The following is a 27,993-nucleotide window of genomic DNA, read 5'->3' as shown; positions in this document are numbered from 1 at the left end:
TGTCCTGGGTAAACCCCAGGATGTAGACCATAGTTATCTAGCTGCTGTGGTGATGGTAGTAATACTGGAGGATGTCCTGGGTAAACCCCAGGATGTAGACCACAGTTATCTAGCTGCTGTGGTGATGGTAGTAATACTGGAGGATGTCCTGGGTAAACCCCAGGATGTAGACCACAGTTATCTGGCTGCTGTGGTGATGGTAGTAATACTGGAGGATGTCCTGGGTAAACCCCAGGATGTAGACCACAGTTATCTAGCTGCTGTGGTGATGGTAGTAATACTGGAGGATGTCCTGGGTAAAACCCCAGGATGTAGACCACAGTTATCTGGCTGCTGTGGTGATGGTAGTAATACTGGAGCATGTCCTGGGTAAACCCCAGGATGTAGACCACAGCATATAGAGTTAGTATTTTTTCAGGCCTTATCTATTCAGATTCACCAATGTCCCCCTTTCTGTGAATATGAAGACACCAACAAAAGGTTGGTTGAACCTCACAAAGCAGTCGGTCTATGAAGGAACAATATGTTTCTCTCATGATATTTTGACTATCAGGGAGGGATTCAACAGTCTTAGTCAAGGGTTTCATAAAATGTGTTTTTATTTAATCAGGTACTTTTTCATATAGTACATTAACTGTTCTCTCACACACACACACACACACACACACAGACACACAGATACTTGTTAATATGGTTTATGAGGACAATCAGTTTATAACATGGTTTATGGGGACACACCTTTCCCATGGTCCTATCAATGAAATGTAATGTTTTATGTAGAAGACACATCTGACTTCCGATTGGTTCATAGGATCATACTGAAGTAACATGTCTGTAAACACATGAGTTGATATAATTCTCCTCACTCCTACTCTTGAGGGTGGCTGGATGGAGGGCAACTTCAACCTGAAAACAAACACATATTGTCCACATACCCTCTCAGGTTGTACAACGCATTTAACACAACAGTTGTTTGGAACAAAATATTGACCCAACCGTTGTGTCAAATGCTTTGTATATCAGTGGTACAACCTGAGTCTGTATGGGGCCATTAAGGGGGAAATGACACTGAGTTTACAAGCTGGAATTTCAATCAAATTGAGATGTATAAAGTCACACATGATACAGCAGCTATGCATCAGCACACTGAACCCTCAACCTCTGACCTCTGATTGAGAGAAGAACCCAACAGTCTGCCTCCAGTTTGACCATCATCTCCTCCAGTCTGACAACAGGAACTTCCTACCACAACCAATCATCACAACCTCTGAAAGAAAAACACGCCCCTCACACAAACTCAGACCCGTCAGAGCAAGAACTGAACGATGTCCAAGATCATCCATTCCCTACATGACTCAATTACTGAACGATGTCCAAGATCATCCATCCCCTACATGACTCAATTACTGAACGATGTCAAAGATCATCCATCCCCTACATGACTCAATTACTGAACGATGTCAAAGATCATCCATCCCCTAAATGACTCAATTACTGAACGATGTCCAAGATCATCCATCCCCTACATGACTCAATTACTGAACGATGTCAAAGATCATCCATCCCCTACATGACTCAATTACTGAACGATGTCAAAGATCATTGTATTATATTATATGATAATATATTATATCCATAGGCTACACTCAGTACAGTGTTAATGATGACTTTCAGCTAATTATCTTCAGTTTGGTGCCTAGTGAATACGACTCAGGTCTCTATGGAAACATCAATGTAAATTCACCTTAGATGTTTACTCCTCACTTTCCCTTTCAGGTCTATAGGGTTTTGCTGCCTCCTGCTGGAGACTGGAGCACAAGGCAGTCACTGGCTTTGTGCAGCTGGAGGATGAGGCCCTCCTCACCTGTTGTGACGGGTCCAACAAATATCCCCTGGTGAAGGCAGGGGCTTTTCTCATCCAATGCTTCAATGACTCTTATGGGAGGCAGTGAGCATTTCCCATGTTAAGCTATGGAATTAATTGTACAGCATTGGATTGGTGTTGGCATTGGGGTAGAGGGAGTTTACATATACCAGTCATTTCCTTTTAAATCCATGAAGGGAAGTGGACAAGTTCAAACTTAGAAAGGAGATAATAGTTCCACACCCCATGTGTCCTGATAACTACAGGAATGAAACCATATTGAGGTTGTCTGCTTTCTATAGTCTCCCGAGTGGCGCAGTGGTCTAAGGCACTGCATCACAGTGATAGCTGTGCCACTAGAGATCTTGGTTCAAATCCAGGCTCTGTCTTAGCCGTCAGCGACCGGGCGGCGCACAATTGGTCCAGGGTAGGGGAGGGAATGGCCGGCAGGGATGTAGGTCAGTTGGTAGAGCATGGTGTTTGCAATGCCAGGGTTGTGGTTTCGATTCCCATGGGGGCCAGTATGAAAAAAATATATAATAATAATATGCCATTTAGCGGACGCTTTTATCCAAAGCGACTTAGTCATATATATATGCACTAACGGTAAGTTGCTCTGGATAAGAGCGTCTGCTAAATGACGTAAATGTGTATGGTTTGAGAGAGAGAACATCAGGTAAAGTTCTGGGGGATGTCAGCCATGAAGTTGTCTAAACACAACTGGAATATAATTTGTTTGTGATTCATTGTTAATGGATTTTCCATTAGGAACACAGAGGGAAAACCTAACACAACAACACACATAACACACAACCAATAAAAACAAAGGGGGAGGGAACCACTAAAGTCATTACCATATTGTCATTTTCTAATGACAGGGAGAAAACATGTAAAATCTAGAAAACTACTTTAGATCTGGTCAGAAGTAGCCTAGTGCACTACGTAGGGAACAGGGTGTCATTTGGGCCAGAGTCAGTAACTCCCCTGGGTATGAATTCTCTCTCTATCTTATCTGTCTTCTATATTATGTTCTCCTCTCCTCCTCTCTTCTCTCCTCTATTCACTCTATTCTATCATCCACACCACATGCCAGCTTCAACACAATCCATTTACAAGTTAAAGACACACCTTGGAATAAATAGCAAAGGAAAACTACTACTAGATGTATTTTTTATTTCCCATCACCATGAATCATATTTAATAACTGAACAGTAAAAGACCTAACTTCATCTGTTCCTGACTCTGGATAGTTGATTAAAAAGACCATCAATCTCCAATGATATTAAAGTACAATTCTGAACATTACTGATATACTGAGTGGCAAGTCAAGATATGTGCTGGGTTTTTATTGTTTGGTTAACAGCACCACCTGCTGGACAGGTTTAATGTTGCTTGACTGAGCAGTATGGGAGAATAAAACATGCCAAACTTAGGGCCGGTTTCCCGGACATCTCCATTGAACATGCTTTTTAGTCTAGGACTAGGCTTCATCTGTGTCCGGGAAACCGGCCCATATAGTTCAATTAGCAAGTAAGTAAAACTACATGTTACATGATACTGAGGAAAATGACATTGAGACAGAGAACCAATTGAGAAAACATTTCAATGGTTCTGAATGACAACCAACATACATTAACAGCATACATCATGATTAATGTGAATATATAAGATTAAAACGTTGCACTTGAATGCATTGAATTGTAATTCATAACATCTTCTGAAGATCAAATCAATCAAATCATTGTACATAAAAACAGAGCAGAATGAATCATCACATCTGGGGACCATCACCACCAGCATGACTAGTATCTATGTGGACCCTACTACAGTTTAACCAGCTCAGCTATAGACTACACCAGCATGACTAGTATCTATGTGGACCTTACTACAGTTTAACCAGCTCGGCTATAGACTACACCAGTATGACTAGTATCTATGTGGACCCTACTACAGTTTAACCAGCTCAGCAGCACCAGAGAGCCTAAATCCAGGATAGAGGGGCTGAGTGAATATGGTCTGGACTCTGTGGAGGAGGGTCATTGTGTCAGAGACACTGTAGAAGGACAGAGTACCTGCCTTGTGATCCAGGTACACTCCTACTCTGGAGGACTGAGGGCCTGATACTTTAGTCCCAACATTATTGTGTCTGAAACAATAACCACCCATATAGTACTCTAAACTCCAGGACTTGTTATTGTATCCAAATTCACCACCTATCCCTGTTCTGCTGATGTCTTTATATGAGACTGCTGTATAAACCCACCCCCCACTCCACTCCACCTCCCAGTAACAGCGTCCAGACAGACCCTCTCTACACAGAACCATACTGTAGTTTGTGAATCTGTCTGGATGAACAGGATATGGTTGGACTTGGTCTGTACGTGTCACCTTTCTGTTCCCTTCAGACAGAGAGAGGTGTTTGCCTGCTGTGTTTGGGTCCAGTGTGAGCTGACAGGAATCTGGGAGAAGAGCAGAGCAGAGACCAATGAGGGGAGTTAGAACAATAAGTTAAGTCAGATACTGTATCTACCCTGTCTTTGATTAGAGCACAGCAGAGATCAAATCAGAGAAATATGAGGAGTCAGATAGATACCCAGTCTTTGATTAGATCTACTATTGCTATATATTTCTAGAGGGATTGTTAGGAGTGTCAGTAAAAAGAGACTGTTAGTTACTTCAGAATAAAGAGACTCACATTGTAAGAACTGTTCTCTGGTCTTGGGCTCTGGAGGCAGTACAACATCCACTATATTCACTACAGACACACAAACACATTCACAGAGAGAGGGAATGTTATCATCACACCATATTCCACATGTATATGACTAGTAGGGAACTTTCAATGGTCTAAAGTTGATGTTCTTATTATTTTCAACACACCTGTAGTGGAGATCTTGGTCCATTCTCCTTTAAGGAAGTCTTCTAGTTTCTCTCTCAGTTCAGACACAGTCTTACTCACATCTCCAAAGTACTGAAGAGGACGGACAACGATGCTGGGTAAGTCTGAAGATACACTGGTACCGGAGAGAGACTGATGACTCTGGAGAGAGAGAGAGAGCAGAACCAAATGATTGAGAGTTTTAATTTCATATCACATGTAACAAGGCAATTTATTTACCTGGAGGAAATGGATGTGATCCTCTGTGTGTGAGAGCTGCTCCAGCTCAGTGCTTCTCTTCCTCAGCTCAGCTATCTCCTGCTCCAGTTGCTCCAGGAGTCCTTCAGCTTGACTCACTTGAGCCTTCTCTTGGGCTCTGATCAGCTCCTTCACCTCAGAGCGCCTTCTCTCAATGGAGCGGATCAGCTCAGTAAAGATCTTATCACTGTCCTCCACTGCTGCCTGTGCAGAGCGCTGTTGAGAGAGAGAGAGAGAGAGAGAGAGACTGACTTGTCTTACTTTAATGAGCCATCCTCATTACACTAACACCCCCTCCTAAAAGCACATTGCGTGCCACCACAACCTCCACACAATCACATTATCCAGTACCCAACACCACAGTACAATACACAATCCAGCACCACATTCCAACCGTCCATCCAACCCCTCCTCTCCAGCCGTACAGACAGCCCCCCTGAGCCCCCATACCTCCTGAAACATCTCCACACTGTTGATCATTTTGTACAACTCAAACTCAAGCCTAAGGCGTCAACAGTAATGGCATTACCCTGGCAACACAGAAAAAACATGATGAACAGTCTGTCATTGCAGAACACGGACAACCCTCCCCAACTCCCAGGTCAACCCGAGCCAACCAGCTATTTGTGTCCAGGGCTCCATGTAATACCCTACACTGGAGGACCCCTGACCTTTCCAGCACTGGGAGCTTATAGAGCACCCTCCACCTATACCCTGCCATGCTCTCAGCCCCCACAACCCCCTGCCACTGATGCCCCTTCACTCCCGCTAAGCTCCTGATGTGTCTAACCTTGACACTGAGGGTGTACAGCACCTTACCCCCCACCTCCTCAAACTCCCCCAGGCTCAGAGTGTTAAAAGTCAGTAAGTCCTCCGGACTCTCCTGCCAGTCCCCAGTCTCTGCTGTCACTTGCAGTGGTGGAAACGGTGGTGGCCCCTCCTCAGGCTGCTCCAGCCCCCTCCTCACTGGGTCAGGCAGAGCCTCCTGGACCTCCCCCATGACTCTTTCCAGCAGCAATTCAGTCACCTCTGGTCGACAAAAATGTATTTTTCTAGTTAAATTAATTGTCAAATTCATCAACCAGCACAGAGCCACTCTGCCTTCTCGAACAAGTAGCCAACTCAACAAGCCCCGCAAAAAGCTTGTGCCGTCAGCGGCAGCGAGCACTCTGCCTTCTAGCACAAGCAAGGGGCATGTTGAGGTACATTTTCTAACCGCGATGGTTGCATGATTTATTGGTGGGCTGGAATATATGAGATATTAAGATGATGTCATAATGCATGTTTACTAGGGTTGAGGTTAGCACATCTGACTAGTGATTATTTGGCCGGTGTTCAATACCTGCTAGAGTTAATATTTTGTTGCTCTCCCAAAAGCAACACAGGCCTAATACGAGATATATAGCTAACTGTAAAGTAATGAGTGACCTTTTTAGAAAATCATAGGACATAGTCTTTGGTTGCATGCTATTTTATGCTTGTAACCTATAACTGATGCTTTGTGGTCTTATGCAGCCATCTATTGGAAATATTTAGCAATTAAAAGTTATTAATTCACGTAAAGACATTGGTGAGGCAGCTGAGAAATAACGTGTATTTTTCTTATTAATTCTGGAGATCAGTCTCAAACCTGCCCCACCTATGACATGCCAATTGCTGGACTTTCACATAGAGGTTACTAGGTCACACCCAGTTCAAACCACATTTAAAAAATAAAACAAATGTGTTGTTTATCAAGTGTTCTGACTTGCAATAATACCTGTAATAAAATGACTAATAAAGGTTACATAGGTTTTATTTAAAAAATAACAATAAATGCTATTTAGTACTATAATGGTATTTACTAACATAAAATTATTACTAAAATAGTTTCTAAACGTGTTCTAGGCTACCCTACCCTAGAATTAGGGTTAGGGGTTAGAGTTAAGGCTAAAATAGGTTATAAGTAGGGTTAGAATTTCTGTATAGCACTTTGTGACATCTGCTGATGTAAAATTGACTTTATAAACACATTTGATTGATTGATTGTTAGGTTTAGGGTATTTAAAGCAAAGAAAATGAATAGGTTTATAGCTCTCTTGCTCCTCCCTGTGGCCTTCTGTGGGTACTACATACCTCATTCACGACACTTGCTAGGCTCATTATCTGAGGTAGCAACTGTGTCAGATCTATAAATCAATGAGCTACTGTCGTGTATTGGGATTATGCCTTTGTTAAATGTTTTTAAGTGGAACTGAAAGAATGTTGATTTTAGTATCAAGAGGGAATGTTTTAGTGTAATGCCACATACAACAGACAGGAAGTGTGTTGTAGACAGGGGATTGGACAGTAGAGGGAGCCACCCACATCTTGGGGAGATTATATATACTGGGGGAAAAACGAAGGAGAGGGCAGAGCGGCCATTCTGAGGCGTCGCTCTCCGGATGTCATGACATCTGTCACTTATGCTGTAACCGTGGGATATTGATAAAAGCCTCTAAAACACGGTGCAGCCTAAGCGGACTCTTTGTTGACAGCAATAATTGCCACCATTCACCCGATACGACAAATGGCGCCCAACGTGGGGCTGGTCTGCATCTCTCCTTTGCTCATTCGTAGCCGCCAGGCTAACTCAAGCTAACTCGGTCTGGAGTCATGACCAGACAAGGGTGAGTGTTCCTCACAGCTTAGTTTGGATGCTATGTGATTGTACACTGGAGGGGTGTACCATACGACCGAAATGTGCCTCATGTGGCGTTATTGCTGTCGACTGGGAGGCTGCCTAAAATGTTATTCCATTGGAAACGGCAGGTAATTGGAAGTTTAGAGCATAAAACGGTAGGAATTAAGTATTGAAGGTGTACAATTAAAACAGATATGCGCATTCATTAGGGCACTGTACCGCTTAAAGACCCCAGGGGGGCCATTTTAGATAATGGGCCGACAAATCCGCTTACACGATAGAATGTGCAAGACGGTGGGTTTTTTAAAGGAAAACTCGGATTAATGAAATGTATCTGATTGTGATTATTGCTTGACTTTCGTCCGACGGGGGGTTTGCATGGGTGTAATTTCTCGGTGAATTGTCATTAAGTCCACGGTAGCACAAAATGGTAGGGAAATATGTTAAAAGGAATAAGGGCAGTGCAGGATGTTTATTTGTGTGGTAGGCCGCAGTTAGCTAAAGGCTAAGGCTAATGTTAATGCTAAATGCTGGAGTGTGGGTCAGGCTATATTATACATAGCGGCTAATGCTAAATGCTAAGGCTAAATGCTAATTGTGTTGCGTGCTACATGCTAACGGATATCCTTAGAGGTCCTATTGCGATAGGATAAGCCTCTTAAACTTGTTTGTATGTGGGTGGAATCAGAGTTCTACGCAAATGTGAGTTCTGTTATGTGTAATTGTCTGACTATAAGTGTAAAATAGAGAACGGAGGTAGAACGCTGGCGTTCTATGGTGTGGCAATCATGGGTTAAGTGGATGTGCGCATGCGCTTGATTTTACGGCGCTAAAACTACGACATGCGGTTATGTGCTAAAACTACAAACACGGCATTGTGGGTAAGGGTCATAGGTCTGTGGGGTTACCCTGCAGGGGGAGAAATAGCCACAAAGAGGAGAGATTTTAACACAAATCTTATAGTTTTAAAGCGGCTGGTGTTTGAACATGAAACTATTTGTTGAGATGTAGTGAATTTATACAGTAAATATATGTTGACGGAGTATAATGAATTAAATTAAATGACGGATTAAAATAAAATAAAAATGTTTTTGAGCGATCTATTTAGTTCTGAGTTTAGTCTTAGAGTGAATAATGGGTGAACGAAGGAATGTTGAATATGGTTGAGATAACTCAGTGATTGCATTAACTACTAAAATATTTTCCTGTGTCTCTGTTCTTCTGTCATATGAGAGGAACGATAAGTTCCAAAATATGTATATATATATTTTTTTTTGGGTTGTTTGGGTTATATTAATAATTGAAGGGGGGAAGCCATAGGCTATATAGTCTAAAATAAAATAATTCACGATAAAGGAATATAAAAGGGTTGTTACAATGGGGAAAAACGACATCAAGGCTATAAAAAGTCATTACACCGGTTGATATAATACAAAATGGTAATCCTTTAACTAAAGTATTGCTAGGTTATCCGGCAAATGAAACAAAAGTTGCCCTTCATTCTCAAACAAAAACTGATAAAATAGTCCAGCGATAAGATAAACAGAGGTATAGAGAAAATGCTAAAGGAAGGAAAGGCGATAGGAAAACTAATGGCAGAAGTTAGTACACCTTTCTCACATACGGATTCAGCAAAAAGACACCCACCTTATGAGAAGGAAGTAAAGCTTAGGGATGTTTATCCTCAGCTTCCAGGGATCATCCAGGAGGGTGATTGTTGCATCAGAGATGAAGATGAATAATAGATAGAGGACAAGCAGAAACGACAATGAAGATGAATCCAGAACTCCAGAAGGAAGAAAATGAGATGTCTGAAAGAGAAGAGTGAGGTTAAGTAGGATGGAACTGGATGAGGACGATGATGATCAGAGTGATTGAGAAGAGATCATGGGTGGACATGACTCTGTGATCAGAAGGAAGTTGGCAAGAGAGGGAAGAAGGATACAAGAGATTCGAGTTCAGATGAAGACAGCGAGAAAGAGGAGACTGAAGGTGCTGTGTATTCAAAAGGAGTTTATCCTACAAGGACTGGCACAGAAGAAATAGAAGGAGATACAGACCGATGTTTATCATGCCTGGATAAAGCAAATAGTTTAGAAGAAGTAACACAGCTAAAGATACAGAAGAGGAGAAACTGCTGAGAAAAGGATCCCAAGAATTGGAGAAGAAGAAGGAGAAGAGAAGCTTTGGTTATGAAGAATCAGAGTGAACCAAATCAACAATCACTGTTACAGCTTCAACTGAACAATATCAAATGCAATTGTACCAGCCACCAAGGGGGGTACCAGATGTTCCATATCCACAGCCAGTTTCTGGACAGACACAGAATTGGAGAGGAAGAGGACGAGAAGGCTTAGAAGGAGGAGGAAGATTTCAGCTACACTTCCAGCAACTTTCAGAAGACTGTTATAATTATGGACAGATTGGTCACTTTACCTGTGAGTGCAACAAGTCAGGAGGAAACAACAGAGAACATTTTTAAGGAAGATACAGGGGCCAGTCAAGATCACCTGTTCTCCAGGTGAACCCTAAAGATTCTAGAGTGCCTAGAAGATACGAAGGGGGGTGTCAGCTGATAGCACCGATTAGAGAAGAAGAGAAAATATCTAACAATTGAAGTAAAAACAGGACTATGAGAAGTGATAGTGAATAGTGGAAAAACTTATCTGTGTTCAGCCTAAAGAGGTTAAACATCTCACTATGTAAAATTAACTAATTAGGATAGGGATTTGACGTAGTAAAACAGTTAATTACTCTTAGGGAACCAATTGAGCTATGCTATAAAAAATCAAGGAGAAATTAAAATAGACATACTAATATTATAACATATACCTATTGCAGTGTTGGGAAGAGATGCATTGTTTGAATTGAATTGTACAATAAGATGTACACTAAATGGCTGTCTGGTAAAATATTTTAAAAAGTAGGGTTTTTGGGAATCATATTTGCTTAAAAAGATAATATCATCGGAAGGATGATAATCTATTAGACTGCCTATTAGACAATCTGTCTGAAAAATAACGTTAAAAGGGGTGACTGTTATTCTGGGTTACATTCTTACACCAAGAGATTTCAGGCTAGGCTAAAAGGTGTTTAGTCGTTTGCCAAGTCTGTGTGTAAAGAAGTCAGAAGCAGGGGGACTTTCCCAATCACATATCCTAAAAATTGGTGGTAAAGGGATTTTGTGAATAAATCAGTGGGAAAAGGTTTTTAAAGGTTAGGAGAAAAGATTAGATTAAAATAAGTTAGGAGAACTAGGTTGAAGGAACTCTAAGACAGTAAGCTAAGTTTCAAAGTTAGTAGTAAGAGAGAGAACAATGGTGAAGGACACTTTAGAGTAGGAAGATCAAGGTAATTGTAGGTGTATTTTTTATAATCAAAAGTTTGAAAGTTAGTGTTTAGAGTAGGAAGAGAGAGTGAATGTAAGTTACATTTACGTCATTTGACACTAGTGGTGATAGATGGAAGTACAAGCAAAGAGTTCACCAATTTTAGGGAAAATACTTATTGGGGTTAGGATGGGGACGTTCCTCCCACATGGAGAGATAATTATGGAGAAGAAGTATTGTTATCAGGACCAAGAGTAGAAGCTGTTGCACCTAATCAAAGGAGGTATAGTTTGGAAGAGGGTTATGAGTGACTGTTCACTTATGTTGCGTAATGATAAGAGAAGATTAGGGAGAATATGTGTACTTATCTAGTGCAAGCATTAAAATTTGTTCCGGTTAAGAATATTGGTTAAAAGGCTATGTAATTCATAAAGTAACGCTTATAATGGAAGAGTTGAGGTCTGTTGTAGCCTCCACAGTCATTGAGGGAGTTCAGGAGGAGTAGATTACAGTAGCCACTCCAACAGTAGATAATACACAGAGGATAACGGGAACTTTCGCACTAGAAGTAATTAAGGTTGATACATCAACTAAATCAACTACTTTAATGGTAACTTTGGAAGGGATTAATGATACGATGGCAATAGCAAATGTAGGAAGTATGACACCGACAACAACTTTTCTGAAATTAAAGGGGTAGCAAGAAGGACTCAGGGGTCCGAATAGGGTTAAAATAGGAAAGCAGATAGTAGTAGAGAGAATATAGATTCATCATAGAGGTACAGGATGAGGTCTTTGATTTTAATGACAGACAAGGAGAGGTATCTGCAGTATCGCTCGTTAGGGAAGAGAGAAACTAAATGGATGGGTTTGATTCTTCTGTTGTGAAAATTAGAGATAGATGGCAGGTAGGAATCTTTGGTTCCAGCAGCTCATTCTGTAAGATCAGTGAGGAATCTTGAGGGTCCATGTCTGTTGAGAATTCCAGACAAACATGTTAGAGACAGTCGCTCGACCTCTATCAAGTATGTGTCAATCTTATGTTTTGTCATGACTGTTGTATCAGCAACAACAATCAGTAACAGATAAAATAATGTCGTTGTCAAAACATTTGTTTAAGCCTAAGGTTAGGTGGTATTGGGTTAAGTGAATTAACTTGTATGCATTTGTTAGATGGGAAGAAAAATCAGGTAACAGCGAGCCCTGAAACATTGGAGGTGTAACCATTGAGGGCTAAAAGTTGTTTGGTTATAATAAAACATATGAGGTAAGGGGTATGTTTATGGGAATATCAGATTGTGATGTTATATGATAACTTTGGGTATGCATGACCTTAATGGTAGTAATGAGAAATATGTTACTTTTTATGTACCAGGTAGTAGGAACAGCAGGACTTTGATGGTTAAAAGATTAGCTTTTGCCTGACAATGTGACTATTGGGAATGTTAAAGATATTTAGAGGGTTTGTGGTGATAAAGCATATATATTCTTACCCTATTGATGGACAGGATGTTGTTACATGTCAACGTTGAAGCTTCCATATGAGGTTTTTACCATTAAAAGAGGGGTACCACCGGACACAGATAAATCTAGGGTTGGAAATAGGATGAAAAGAGACATGGAGACATGTCATAGTCTTCAAGCCTATCATTGAAGGATAAATCTAAGGGAGAAGGGGGGACTTTTTCCATGGTATGGTGTAACATTTGGGAAGATCCTATTGATAATGTTAGTTATACTTTGAGTCCAGATAGTTCAGATATTATCACTAGGGTTATATATGCATTAAAGAATATAAGGGATGCATTTGGTATATCTGAAGGAGCTGGAAGTCAGCGAAGACTTGGTTGCAAGATCAGGTAGGCCAGTAGGGGCAGTGATGGGTTACATTTTAATTGCAGCTTTGATAGCACTGTGTGTGAGGTTTGTAATTTGTTACTGACCTTTGAGAAAGCTATGATATTGAGATAGGTTGGAGAGTGATGCCTGGAGACAACACTCAGATGCCGGTGTTGACTGTTCCTGATCTGGATGAAGATGGACAAGTAGAACTGAATAGATAAATATCATTTTTGATAATTTGATAATTTTTCAAATTTTTTTTTTAAATATTAGGGTGATGTTGGTATGATTTTATGAATCAAAGGGGGGAAGTGTATGAATGAATAATTATCCTAGTTCATTATTCTATCAGTTAATGTGATTCATACATCATTTATATATCATTTTTATATTCTTAGTTGATATTGATGTTTAATTTGAAAGTGTTTGTTTTGCAAAAGATACTGTTTGGTCTTTCCTTTTCTTCCAGAAGCATTTGGGGGACATGTGGAGATTGAAATACTCAAACAAGGACAATGTGAAAGGACAATATGAAAGGAGAATGACTGGAGGAGATGGAACAAGGAGGGTGTGGAAAGATTCCGATTCCATCATCAACAGTCCATTGGAAGAGGAGACTACGGGGAGATGAAGTGTAGTGGACTACATTCCAGTGTCTGCAATGAAATATAGACATATTTGCATGTGTAATACATAATTGTGTCATATTCTTAGGTATTGATTTTTGTAGAATGATGTTTGATGTTATTGAATACATGTGAGGAACTTAGATGTTTTTGTTTATTTCGTGAATGCTTAGGGACAGGGAGTCTAGGCAGGGAGAGGTCCACTATAGGGTCCAATGGGTTGACCAGCCTTAGAGTGGATATTTTTTGGATAGGATTTTGTTTGAAGGGGCTTACATGTGTATTTGACTAACTAACTGTAAGTCGCTCTGGATAAGAGCGTCTGCTAAATGACTAAAATGTAAATGTAAAATGTATTTAATTGCATCATAGTTTCAAATGCATTTACATTGTTTATGAGTTTATCTGGAGTACCGTGGTGGTTTCCTGGGGCAGAGGGACCGTGAGAGAATTTTACTGTCTTGATTGATGGATGGATATCTGAAAAGATGGCTGCCGGACAGTTTTTCGCTCTTACACTCCATAAAGATTTGTTCATATTTCATAGTAATGTATTCACATTCATAAACAGTTGTTCATATTTCATAGAAAGGTATTTACACTCTAGAGGAGAATGTTTTTAGGTTTAATGTTAAAGATACTCAATAAGATAAATTGTTACTTGTCATAATCCTATTCTGTTTGTTTTCGAGACTTTTAGTTCGTCTCGAAGGGGGGATATGTCGTGTATTGGGATTATGCCTTTGTTAAATGTTTTTAAGTGGAACTGAAAGAATGTTGATTTTAGTATCAAGAGGGAATGTTTTAGTGTAACGCCACATACAACAGACAGGAAGTGTGTTGTAGACAGGGGATTGGACAGTAGAGGGAGCCACCCACATCTTGGGGAGATTATATATACTGGGGGAAAAACGAAGGAGAGGGCAGAGCGGCCATTCTGAGGCGTCGCTCTCCGGATGTCATGACATCTGTCACTTATGCTGTAACCGTGGGATATTAATAAAAGCCTCTAAAACACGGTGCAGCCTAAGCGGACTCTTTGTTGACAGCAATAATTGCCACCATTCACCCGATACGACACTACACCTATCCATTTAGTTTACAACTCAGTGAACCTGCGCAGCATTCGTGTCACGATCGTCTAATGAGGGAGACCAAAGCGCAGCGCGTTGAGCGAACATGACTTTATTAAATTAAAGTACTCACTACAAAAACAACAAACAATGACGAATCGTGAAGTCCTCAGTTACAAAGACTGACAAGGAACAAAAACCCACAACACTAAGGTGAACACTGACAGTTTAAATATGGCTCCCAATCAGAGATAACGAGCCGACAGCTGACACTCGTTACCACTGATTGGGAGTCACACGACCAAACAAGGAAACACAACCAAATACAACACAACCAATCCCAAACACAACCAAATGAACACACCCTGGCTCAAAATACACAGTCCCGGAGCCAGAGCGTGACAGTACCCCCCCCTAAAGGCGCGGACTCCGACCGCGCCTACACCCCAAATAGGGAAGGGCTGGGTGGGTATTGCTCCTCGGAGGCGGCTCCGGCTCCGGGCTTGACCACCACCCTACTACAATCCCCCCGTAGTGCCCCCAGTCCGATCTGACCCAGTTAGCTGGATCAGGACTGCCGACGCGCACCCCTGGCTTGGCGCGTGAGGCAGGAATGGACCGGACCTGGCAGACGATACGCACCCTTTGCATGGTGCGTGGAGCCGGAACAGGCCTCACCAGGCTGAAGACTCGCATCCCAGGCTTGGTGCGAGTAGCAGGAATGGGCTGAATCCGGCTGACGACTCGCACCCTTGGCTTGGTGCGAGTAGCAGGAATGGGCTGAATCCTTTTGATGACTCGCACCCTTGGCTTGGTGCGAGTAGCAGGAATGGGCTGAATCCGGCTGACGACTCGCACCCTTGACTTGGTGCGAGTGGCAGGAACAGGCCGGACAGGGCTGACGAAACGCACCATAGACTTGGTGCGGAGAGCAGGCACGGGCCGGACAGGGCTGGCGACGCGCACCACTGACCTGGTGCGGGGAGCTTGGATGGGCCGGACTGGGCTGGCGACGCGCACCACAGACCTGGTGCGGAGAGCAGGAACGGGCCGGACAGGGCTGACGAAACGCACCATAGACTTGGTGCGGAGAGCAGGAACGGGCCGGACAGGGCTGACGACGCACACCACTGGCTTGGTGCGGGGAGCTTGGATGGGCCGGACTGTACTGGGGACACACACCACTGGCCCTACACCGGGATCTGGAACGGGCCGGACCGGACTGGCAACACACGCCAGTACCTCTCGCCATGCCTCTACTTCCTCCATCCCCTCTTCGACCAGTGGCCCCCGTAACCCGACGGCCTCCTCCGGCAACCCACGGGACCGCTCTATCGCGGCCTCCTGCTGGTCCGACGTCGTGAGCCCCCCCTAAAAATTTTCTGGGGTTCTCTCCTCTTCGTGGACCAGGCCTCCATCGTTCTCGCCAGACTATCACCCCACTGCTCCAAAGTCCAACCTCTCTCCTCTTCTCTTGGCTTGGCCCAGTCGAGACTCCTACTCAACTGCTCCCAAGTCCATCCTCTCTCTTCTTCATGCTGCTTGATCTGGTTAAGGTGGGTTTTTCTGTCACGATCGTCTAATGAGGGAGACCAAAGCGCAGCGCGTTGAGCGAACATGACTTTCTTAAATTAAAGTACTCACTACAAAAACAACAAACAATGACGAATCGTGAAGTCCTCAGTTACAAAGACTGACAAGGAACAAAAACCCACAACACTAAGGTGAACACTGACAGTTTATATATGGCTCCCAATCAGAGATAACGAGCCGACAGCTGACACTCGTTACCACTGATTGGGAGTCACACGACCAAACAAGGAAACACAACCAAATACAACACAACCAATCCCAAACACAACCAAATGAACACACCCTGGCTCAAAATACACAGTCCCGGAGCCAGAGCGTGACAATTCGCTCAATTCAATGCCTACGAACTTACAGATTTCGACGCATATCAAATTACCCAGCAGTAATATAGAAACAATAAATGTAAAAAAAAAATTTAAAAGGTTATTTCTTAATTGAAAAAATTTATTCTGGCTGTTTAAATCGGCCACATCTAGAAAAAGAGGACGGACATGCGTTTTGTTTAGGTTATACACCTTTTTCTGAAAGAAAATATGATTAACTGTGACCAGAAAATGTTAATTGTTTGATTGCTATGTGCCAACCATATGTAGCACTGTAGGTCACCACAAGGTGTAACCAGGTGAACAGTGAGTTTGCTCACCAAGTAGTCATAACCTTGTTAATAATAAGTTACCTGAGGTAAAGCTACAATGTTAATACGGGCTGGTCTCATTACCAACCATAGTGAAGCTGGCATTGTGACCCAGAACAATGGGCTGGGAATATAACTTTCATTAGGCGAGTTGGTGCCACAGAGTTCAATACAACTAATAGGAGCTGGCAGGGTGAAACATGCCCTATTATTTCTAACCTACGGCAAGCATCTGGGACATATGGTAATATTATGAAACTGGGCTCCATGGCGGATGCAATTAAGTAGTTTTATCAGAAAAAGGTGTTCAAAATGTATTGTGTCCAGCCTAGTCCTAGCCCCCGCTGCCGGCTGGTCGCGCTTGTCTGCACTAACATTATGCCCTACATCCCCACACTAGAAACACCCAAAACTATCTGTGCTAGCAAACCCTGCGTTCCACCCCTCCCCTGCGTAACCTTGAAGTTTGTTAAGAAACAAACACTTGTCTACGAAAAGAGACATGTTTAACGGATTCCGCTTGGCAACCAGCCGAGAGCACACGAAAACCACTTTCAAATTTACCAAAACTAACCAACTACTTGCGGTCTGTTCGTAAGTAATAAACGGAGGCAGATTAGCCACCACAACTCTTATCGAAAGAGGCGAAATCTGCACCAACACACCCCTCACAAAAATCCCACTCGCAACAAGACAAACCTTTTTCATTAACACAACCACCGCCTTGTTCATTCTGGATGCAGAGTGCAGATGTTCCGCTCCAACCTGTTCGCCGACCATGAGCAAAACTTCCTCCACACCTTTCTTCGGAACGCACCCGAAGCGACAGCATTTCTTCTCCACTCGGTAGAGGCCATCACGTCGCCCTAACAAACTACCCTTACTCCCCCCTCAACTCTAAACGATAAACAGTGGAAACCAATAAACAAACCCTCCACCATCAGAAAATATATTTTGAAAAAACGCAAGAACCAAAAGAATAGTAGCCCTCCTCAAGAACCACAAATCTCTCACACAACCTACTTCTTCTTCTATGATATAATGGCGGTCCACAAACCAACGTTAAAGGTGCATGCCGCCAGCTACTGTGCTGGAGTGTGTGGTCAATCACGGTTTACAACATTTCTAAATCCTCCTACCTAACTCAGTACTTCTGAGAAAATAAAGAAGAGCCCTACTAACTTCTAATAGACCCTCCCCCATCCCCAAAATCCCTTCCAAACCCCCCCAACCCCGTCCAACCTCAATGACCCTACACTTCAATCTTTCCCTCTCTTCAACATACTTACAACAATATAACAACACATGTTCCACCGTTTCATCGACCGTACCCTCCAGACACAAACCATTCCCATGCTTGCCAACCAGATATAATGACGAGTTCAATGTACAATGTCCTAAGCACAATCGAGTAAACACCACCTCTTCCTTCCTAATCTGACCTTTGAATCTTGGTCCATCGACCTTTCTGTAAAACTGTAAACTATTCATATAAATGCCGGCCCTTGTGCTCAGAGTACCATCTCTTCTGTCACACATCTATCAAAATGGCTCTGATCTTACATTTGGCCTCACCTCTACCCAGTGGAACATTAATATAAATTATATCTCGTTTCAAAGCTCTTTTAGCTAACTGGTCTACAATTTCATTCCCTTCCACACCCGAATGTGCTGGGTCGCAGCAGAATCTCACTACTAAACCCGTTCTCTAAATTCTCCATAATAACATTAATACCTCCAATAGTAGGTCACTCCTATTAGATTTACCAGATGATAAACTATTCAATACAGACAGAGAATCTGACCATACTATAATTCTAACAGGTTGTACGTCCTCCACCCACTGGAGGGCAACTATTATCACCAACAGTTCACCTGAGTATACTGACAGTATGTCTTCTACATATCTGCACATCAAATTCAGGAACGTAAACGCCTGCTCCTGTGAGCCCACTATCTGGCTCCTTGGATCCATCTGTGAAAAGCATTAAAAAAGCATAAAAACTTTTACCAATGTAATTGTCAACCAGTTTCTCTATATCACTGACTTCTGACCAATCTTTCCTTTTCTCTACCAAGGTTAGATCAACAACAGGGTCTGGGAGTAACCATGGAGGAACATCCCCTATCACCACAGAAGGGCCAACCTCCAACTCCCTCAAACCACTCTCATCAGCAAGCTTTCCAACTGTCCAACCAAAACCACTGCCTTCTCTACTAGTATATTCCCAACAGTCATCTAGAACAGTAGCAGTGGGATGCTCAACCTCACAGCCTTTCAACCCAATAAGATAATGACCATTTTTTACGCTGTATATCCAAAGGCATCTCTCCTGCCTCCACCAGTAAGGCACATACAGATGTTGATTTAAATGCACCAATACATATCCTTAAAGCTATATACTGGATTCTGTCCAGCTTCTGAAGCCAAGTTTTGCCTTGTTCGATAAACTATACACCCGTAATCAATTGTCGTCCTGATCAGAGCTCTATAAATATCCATCAACGATTGGTTATGAATGGGGTGGTGACAGAGACCCACACAACCAACTACTGCAAAAGTGATGGAATGAGAGAGGCAGAGACATCGTTACAACACTGTACATTGCCATAATATAAAGTTTCTTCTTCTTTGGAGTTTAACGGCGGTTGGCATCCAATATGTTGCATTAACGTCCCCAACTGGACTATAATATGAATCTATTTTACTTTGTGATACAAAATGGGAAAAGGGGAAAGGAACATTTAATAAAAAACCTTCCAACTAACCAAACACTCATTAAATACCCACTACCCTATTCCACTACTTTGACCCTATCTGCTCCTGCACCATGCCAACGGCCTGGGAGGACGGGACACCACCACTCAACACACCCTGTAACTCTTCTGAAGTCTAATCTTGTATGCCCAAATACTTCTCTGCAGCTGCCACCACAACATCTATTTTCTGTGATTTACGTTCCATTTCTGCAGTACAGTTGATAACCATTGCTATGAACGCTAAGAAGCTAACTTTACTAAAGCATATATCACTCGTTGGCCTATCCCTCTGTGCTGGCACAGATCTACTACTCACAGGGATCCTCTCAGGATCTCTCACCCTTGACCCATCCTCCTCTACTTCCTTCACTGCCTCAGCATACGACACCTTCTGCACTACTCTGACTCTAGCCACCTCAACCTGCCTCTCTCGCACCAGACACTTCAGATCCCCAGCAACATGGGCATCCCAACAGTTGACACACACAACTTTATCCACCAAAACTACACAATCCTCTATCCCATGCCCTCCTGCACACTTCCCACATCTTGGAATCTCCCTCCTACAAACTGCTGCAACATGACCTTAAACGTTGCACCTGAAACAAAGCAGTGGATTCGCCACAAAAGCTCTAACAGGATAACTGATATATCCTAACATGACTTTGTCGGTTAAAGACTCATAACTCAAAAGGACTGACTCCTCTGTTTCACCACGCTCACCACCGGGTCTGTGTTGCACCAAACGGCGGGAATCACAAACACCAGCAGTCTTCAACCTTAATTGCTCCACTTCTACACTTAACGCTACCCCAGAAATCACTCCTTTCAATGGTGCCCTGTTCCTAAGAGCAAAGCAAGAAACAGATCTTGACCCAAGTTGCGTAACACGGAGCGCCCACTCCCTCTGGTCAGAAGAAACACAAACAAATATCACAAGTCCACTACAGGTTACCTTCACTGATTCAACTGCACCCAACTCCTTTCCCACCCACCCTGAAACCACAAATGGATCTGCCAAAAGGTATGGATCCACTTTGTCCTACAATGTAACTCCTACTGCACCAGATTCTTCTTTATCATGTCCATTGATGCCAGGCTCTGGTTCCGAGCTCTTCACCACACCTTCTACCTCACTTAACTCTCCCTCATTCATTTCTATTTCACCTCCAGAACTCGGTCTGGTGCACGGCTCACTCTGTTTGCACTTGAGTTATAACATTTGAAATGTCTCTATTACTTTGAAACTTTTGTGAGTGTAATGTTTACTGTTAATTTCTGATTTGTTTATTATTTATTTCACTTGCTTTGGTAATGTTACATATGTTTCCAATGCCAATAAATTCATTTTATTGAATCGAGAGAGAGAGCTCCCTGTTAATGTATAGCAGACATGAGTCGCTCATGGTTACTCATGGTTATGTGAAGAGGTAGAGCCGCTTGCGACTTTAAATCAGTCAGAACAATAGGGAATGTCCTTTTTGTCAAGATGATGGTTTCTCCCACAGTAGACCCGGGTTCATAACCCGTCAGTTACATTAATCAGTCTATTCTCTGAAAGGGGTCCAGACAGCCTGTTCCCAACAGTGGGATTGGATAGGGGCATCTCTCTCTCTCTGACTGGAGGAGAGAAGTGAAATGATGCCTCTCCTCTGGTCAACAATACTAACCTTGAGAGACTCCACAGCCTGTTTGAGCTCCTTCAGCTTCTTCTCTCTCTCCTGGAATCTCTGCTGGACCTTCTGCTGACTCATCCCCAGCTGCCTCTGTGGAGAATCACTCTTCAATGAGCTATCAAGCTTTATTTGTCCACTAGATCAATAGTATAGTAATGTGACATAGGGCACATAGAGAGGAAGGTCTATAATCTTGAGGAAGTCACTTTCCAATATTATATTTGTTTATCTTGCTATGTGAAAGATGATATTTTTTATGGTAGGCGTACACGTATCAAAGGGTTAAGGCTGAACTTTGGACTTATAAAAGGGCATTCAGAATGATAATAGTGTTTGACTTTAGAAAATGGTGATACATTTGGATCAAAATCAATATACTCAAGGTTTGTGTTCATATTTATTCTGCAGAGGATTGATTTAATTTGAATGATCTCATATTCAAACAGCCTTAGTTCCTACTGTATCTTTAATTCTTTGTTTATCAGACAGTCACCAACAAGTAGTTCTGGTCTTACCTGTTTCTCAGTCCTCTCTGCTGCAGCTGACACTGTATCATGGCCTTAATGTTCATCCATTACACACTGATAACAGATACACTGCTGATTGGTACGACAGTAAACCTCCAGCAGTTTGTCATGATGAGAGCAGATCTTCTCCTGTAGTTGTGCGGTGGCTTTGACCAGCTTGTGCTTCTTGAAAGCAGGAAATTCATAGTGAGGTTGGAGGTGAGTCTCACAGTAAGAGGCCAGACACACCAGACAGGACATGAGGGCTTTCTGCTTTCTGGTCCCAGTGCAGACATCACACGCCACATCTCCAGGTCCAGCGTAGCACAGACTAGGAGGGGAAGCAGCCTGGAGTCCTGTCTTCTTCAGTTTCTCCACCAACTCAGCCAACATGTTATTTTTCTTCAGATTAGGCCTTGGAGTGAAGGTCTCTCTGCACTGAGGACAGCTATAGACACCTTTCAGATCATCCTGATCCCAGCTTTCTTTAATACAGCCCATACAGTAGCTGTGTCCACAGGCAGTAGTCACCGGATCCTTCAGTGGATCCAGACAGATGGAGCAACAGGACAGTTCCTGATTCTCTGCCATTTTGGTGCTCTCTCCCGTAGGTTAAGCAATGGCAGTGTCAAAGATTACTTTCTGTTTCAAGGAACTCTACACCAGAGGACAGGGAGTGGCTTCCTCTTGACTGTGTACTCTGTATGTAGAGGGGGTGTGTTTTCTTTGATAAGGAAGTGTGACAGAGTGTTGGGTAGTAGCCAGAGATGTTCAGTATTTCTCTTACATCTATTTGAAATACGTATTTTAATTACTTCTGAGTATTTTGTCATTTGAATCACACTGGGCTGAACTAAACATTTCAAAATACTAAATACTTTTCTATACCATTTTTTTTTTATTGTGATTCACATTTTGCAATAATTGAAATTCGCTCTGGATAAGAGTGTCTGCTAAATGATTACAATGTAAATGTAAATGCAAAAATTAATAATTGCAATCACTGAAAAACTCAATTTAAAGGGATTCTTTGGGATTTAGGCAATGAAGCCCTTTATCTATTTCCCCAGAGTCAGATGTCACGGTTTCGGCCGAGGCTGCCTCTCTTCCTTGCTCGGGCAGGCTTCGGCGTTCATCGTCTCCGGAATACTAGCTGCCACCGTTGAATGTTTCTGTGTTCGTTTGCTTTTGTCTGATTGTTGTACACCTGTTTCTCGTTTAGTGTAATTAGTGTCCTATAAGTTCTCGTTGTGTTTTGCCTAGTGTTGTGTGTTATTGTTTCCACTGTCTTGGTTGTTGCCAGACGCATTGTGCATTTTGCTCGGTTGAGCTGTTCCTCCATATTTTGGAGTGTTTTCGTCGCACCTGTTTGTGCGCGCGTATTTTGTTTCGCCTGCGTGCGGAGTTTCGCCTTCGGGCTATTTAGTGTTTGTACTGTGAGTATTTTCACTAAAGTCTTTGGAATATACTTCTGCGTCCTGTGCCTGATTCCACCACCACACCCACCTACTACATCCTTGACAGAATAACACACTTTCAAGTATGGAATCAGCAGGAGCCGCAGCAGCCCAGGCGACGCTGGAGGAAAAGGTCCGGGAACAGAGTGACCAGATCCTGCAGATGGGGTCCGCCCTGCAGGAGGTGATCACCACCATCCGAGGTTGGGGAACGCCTCCACCGCCATCCTCTCTGCCAGCACCATCGGCCAGTCAGCCCGTTCCCGCTCCGGAACCCAGGGGAGTTCGACTCTCGCTCCCGAGAGCCTACGACGGGACCGCGGCCGGGTGTCAGGGATTCCTTCGCCAGGTGGAGCTGTACCTGGCCACCGTGCACCCGGCGCCCTCGGGACATGAGAGCGTGTCCGCCCTGATCTCCTGCCTTTCCGGGAAGGCGTTGGAATGGGCCAACGCGGAGTGGAGGAGGATCGACGCGGACACCATCACCTACGACGAGTTCTCCCGCCGCTTCAGGGCGGTGTTTGACCATCCTCCGGAGGGGAAAGCGGCGGGGGAGCGTCTGGTCTTCCTCCGGCAGGGGAGGAGGAGTGCCCAGGAGTTCGCCCTTGAATTCCGCACTCTAGCGGCGGATGCAGGGTGGAATGAGCGGGCTCTCATCGATCACTACCGATGTAGTCTTCGCGAGGACGTCCGTCGGGAGCTGGCCTGTAGGGACACCAGCCTCTCGTTCGACCAGTTGGTCGACATGTCCATCAGGCTGGATAACCTACTAGCTACCCGCGGACGTTCCGAGGGGGTCCGTCCATTTCACCCTCCAGCGCCTCCGAGCCGTGCCCCATGGAGCTCGGGGCGCTGGCGCTAGAGAGAGGAGGGGTCGGCTTACAAGGGGGGTCCATCTCCTGCACCAACTGTGGTCGGGGAGGACACACCGCGGCTAGGTGCTGGGGATGGCCTCCTAGGGGAGACAACGACAGGTCCCGCACTGGGGATTCCTTCCAGGTGAGTAGGCGCCCCACTCACCCAGAGCTCTCTGTTGCACATTTCTGTATACCTGTGCGTTTTCCACAGGTAGCACCTCATTCCCAGCATAAGGCGCTGGTAGATTCAGGCGCAGCTGGGAACTTTGTTGATAAGAAGTTTTGTTTAGCCTTAGGGATTCCCCTTCTCCCTGTTGATGTCCCTTTCCCCATTCATGCCCTATATAGCCGTCCGTTGGGTGCGGGCTTGATCAGGGAGGTCACTGCGCCACTTAGGATGTTGTGCGCAGGGGGGTCATCAGGAGATGATTCAGTTATTTCTAATCGACTCGCCTGGTTATCCGGTGGTGCTGGGCATGCCCTGGTTAAGTACCCACAACCCATTTATTTCGTGGCGGGAGAGAGCTCTGATGGAGTGGTCTGCCCAGTGTGTGGGTCGATGTTTGGGCGTTTCCGTAGGGGCTACCTCGGTGGAGAGTCCAAACCAGGTGCCCGCATTGCACGTTCCTCCTGAGTATGGGGATTTGGCTATTGCATTTAGTAAGTCGAGGGCGACGCGGTTGCCGCCCCATAGGCAGGGAGATTGTGCGATAGACCTCCAGGCAGGAGCTGCGCTCCCACGGAGCCATGTGTATCCTCTGTCTCAGGAGGAGAAGAAAGCTATGGAGACTTACATAGACGAATCTCTGAGACAAGGATACATACGGCCTTCCACTTCCCCTGCGTCCTCGAGTTTCTTTTTTGTGAAGAAAAAGGATGGTGGTTTACGCCCGTGCATCGATTATCGTGGTCTCAATCAGATTACGGTGAAGTACAGTTATCCACTCCCGCTGATTGCGACCATGACTGAGTCATTGCATGGGGCGCGTTTCTTCACTAAATTAGATCTCAGGAGCGCGTACAACTTGGTACGCATCAGGGAGGGCGATGAATGGAAGACAGCCTTTAGTACCACCTCGGGCCATTACGAGTAAATGGTCATGCCATACGGGTTGATGAACGCTCCGTCAGTTTTCCAATCATTCGTGGATGAGATCTTCAGGGACATGCAGGGGCAGGGGGTGGTTGTGTACATAGATGACATTCTCGTGTACTCGCCTACCCGTGTCGAGCATGTGGCCCTGGTGCGCAGAGTGTTGCGGAGGCTGGTGGAGCACGACCTGTATGTTAAGGCAGAGAAGTGTCTGTTTTTCCAGGAGTCGGTCTCCTTTTTGGGGTATCAGTTGTCTGCGTCAGGGGTGAAGATGGAGGTAGACCGGGTGTCGGCCGTGCGTAATTGGCAAACTCCAACCACTGTGAAGGAGGTGCAGCAGTTTTTGGGGTTTGCGAATTACTACCGGAGGTTCATCCGGGGTTTTGGACAGGTGGCAGCTCCCATCACGTCTCTTTTGAAGGGGGGTCCGGTGTGTCTGCAGTGGTCGGCCGAGGCGGACAGGGCGTTTGGGAGGCTGAAGGACCTGTTTACCTCGGCCCCGGTGCTGGCGCATCCGGATCCCTCTTTGCCATTCCAGGTAGAGGTGGACGCGTCAGAGGCCGGTCTAGGAGCCGTGCTTTCACAACGGTCTGGCGCGCCACCTAAACTCCGCCCCTGTGCTTTTTATTCTAAGAAGCTCAGTCCGGAGGAGCGGAACTATGACGTAGGGGACAGGGAGCTGTTAGCCGTGGTACAGGCCCTAAAGGTGTGGAGGCACTGGCTTGAGGGGGCTCAACACCCTTTCCTCATTTTGACGGACCACCGTAACCTGGAGTACATCCGGGCAGCGAGGAGGCTGAACCCTCGCCAGGCAAGATGAGATATGTTCTTGACCAGGTTTACATTTAAGATCACGTACATCCCTGGGTCACAGAACGGTAAGGCAGATGCGCTGTCTCGGCGGTATGACACGGAGGAGAGGTCCGTGGAGCCCACTCCCATACTGCCGGAGTCGTGTCTGGTGGCACCGGTAGTGTGGGAGGTCGATGCTGAACTCGAGCGGGCGTTACGCACCGACCCTAGTCCACCGCAATGCCCTGAGGGTCGGAAGTACGTTCCGCTCGAGGTTCGGGATCGATTGATCTATTGGGCTCACACGTCACCCTCCTCTGGACATCCTGGTATCGGCCGGACAGTGCACTGTCTTAGTGCCAAGTACTGGTGGCCCACGTTGGCGAAGGATGTGAGGGTTTATGTTTCCTCCTGCTCGGTGTGCGCCCAGTGTAAGGCGCCTAGACATCTGCCTAGGGGTAAGTTACTACCCCTGCCCGTTCCACAACGACCATGGTCTCACCTCTCGGTGGATTTCCTTACTGACCTTCCTCCTTCACAGGGTAACACCACTATACTGGTCGTTGTGGACCGGTTTTCTAAGGCCTGTCGTTTGCTCCCCATGCCGGGCCTTCCTACTGCCCTGCAAACCGCCAAGCACTATTCACCCATGTGTTCCGGCACTACGGGGTACCCGAGGATATTGTGTCTGATCGGGGTCCCCAATTTACCTCCAGGGTCTGGAGAGCCTTTATGGAGCGGTTGGGGGTCTCGGTGAGCCTCACCTCGGGTTACCACCCGGAGAGTAATGGGCAGGTGGAACGCGTGAACCAGGATGTGGGTAGGTTTCTTAGAACATACTGCCAGGACCGGCCGGAGGAGTGGGCAAGGTACGTTCCCTGGGCCGAGATGGCCCAGAATTCCCTACGCCATTCCTCCACTAACCTAACCCCTTTTCAATGTGTGCTAGGTTACCAGCGGGTTCTGGCACCTTGGCAGCAGAGCCAGATCGAGGCTCCTGCGGTGGATGAGTGGGCGCGGCGCTCGGAGGAGACATGGAACGCTGCACACGTCCACCTGCAGCGGGCCCTCCGACGTCAGAAGGCGAGCGCCGATCTCCACCGCAGTGAGGGACCGGTGTACGCACCTGGTGATCGAGTCTGGCTCTCTACCAGAAACCTGCCCCTCCGCCTGCCCTGTCGGAAACTGGGTCGGCGGTTTGTAGGGCCATTTAAAGTCCTGAGAAGGTTGAACGAGGTGTGTTACAAATTACAACTACCCGTTGAAAATAAAAGTATTAACCCCTCGTTCCATGTGTCTCTTCTCAGGCCGGTGGTAGCTGGCCCACTCCAGGAAAGTGAGATCAGGGAGACTCCTCCGCCCCCATTGGACATCGAGGGGGCACCGGCGTACTCCGTGAAGTCCATCTTGGATTCGAGACGTCGGATGGGGGGTCTCCAGTATCTAGTGGAGTGGGAGGGGTACGGTCCGGTGCCGAGGAGAGACGTTTTGGACCCGTCTCTCCTGACGGAATTCCATCGTGGGCACCCGACGCGCCCTGCTCCGCGTCCTCCTGGTCGTCCCCGAGGCCGGAGTCGGCGCACGTCTGGAGCCGCGCGTCAAGGGGGGGGTACTGTCACGGTTTCGGCCTTGGCTGCCTCTCTTCCTTGCTCGGGCAGGCTTCGGCGTTCGTCGTCTCCGAAATACTAGCTGCCACCGTTGAATGTTTCTGTGTTCGTTTGCTTTTGTCTGATTGTTGTACACCTGTTTCTCGTTTAGTGTAATTAGTGTCCTATAAGTTCTCGTTGTGTTTTGCCTAGTGTTGTGTGTTATTGTTTCCACTGTCTTGGTTGTTGCCAGACGCATTGTGCATTTTGCTCGGTTGAGCTGTTCCTCCATATTTTGGAGTGTTTTCGTCGCACCTGTTTGTGCGCGCGTATTTTGTTTTGCCTGCGTGCAGAGTTTCGCCTTCGGGCTATTTAGTGTTTGTACTGTGAGTATTTTCACTAAAGTCTTTGGAATATACTTCTGCGTCCTGCGCCTGATTCCACCACCACACCCACCTACTACATCCTTGACACAGATGAACTCATGGACACCATTTTAATGTCTCT

The 27,993-nt window shown here is 45.1% G+C and overlaps 1 pseudogene; it reads right to left on the bottom strand.

The window, feature by feature from the left end:
* Positions 1–3,811: 3,811 nt before the first annotated feature.
* LOC121547131 lies at positions 3,812–22,292 on the bottom strand (annotated as a pseudogene).
* Between the last annotated feature and the right edge of the window lie 5,701 nt (positions 22,293–27,993).

The sequence above is a fragment of the Coregonus clupeaformis genome, unplaced genomic scaffold (genome assembly GCF_020615455.1).
Source record: "Coregonus clupeaformis isolate EN_2021a unplaced genomic scaffold, ASM2061545v1 scaf0632, whole genome shotgun sequence".
NCBI lineage: Eukaryota > Metazoa > Chordata > Actinopteri > Salmoniformes > Salmonidae > Coregonus > Coregonus clupeaformis.
This window is presented reverse-complemented; position numbering and strand designations above follow the sequence as displayed.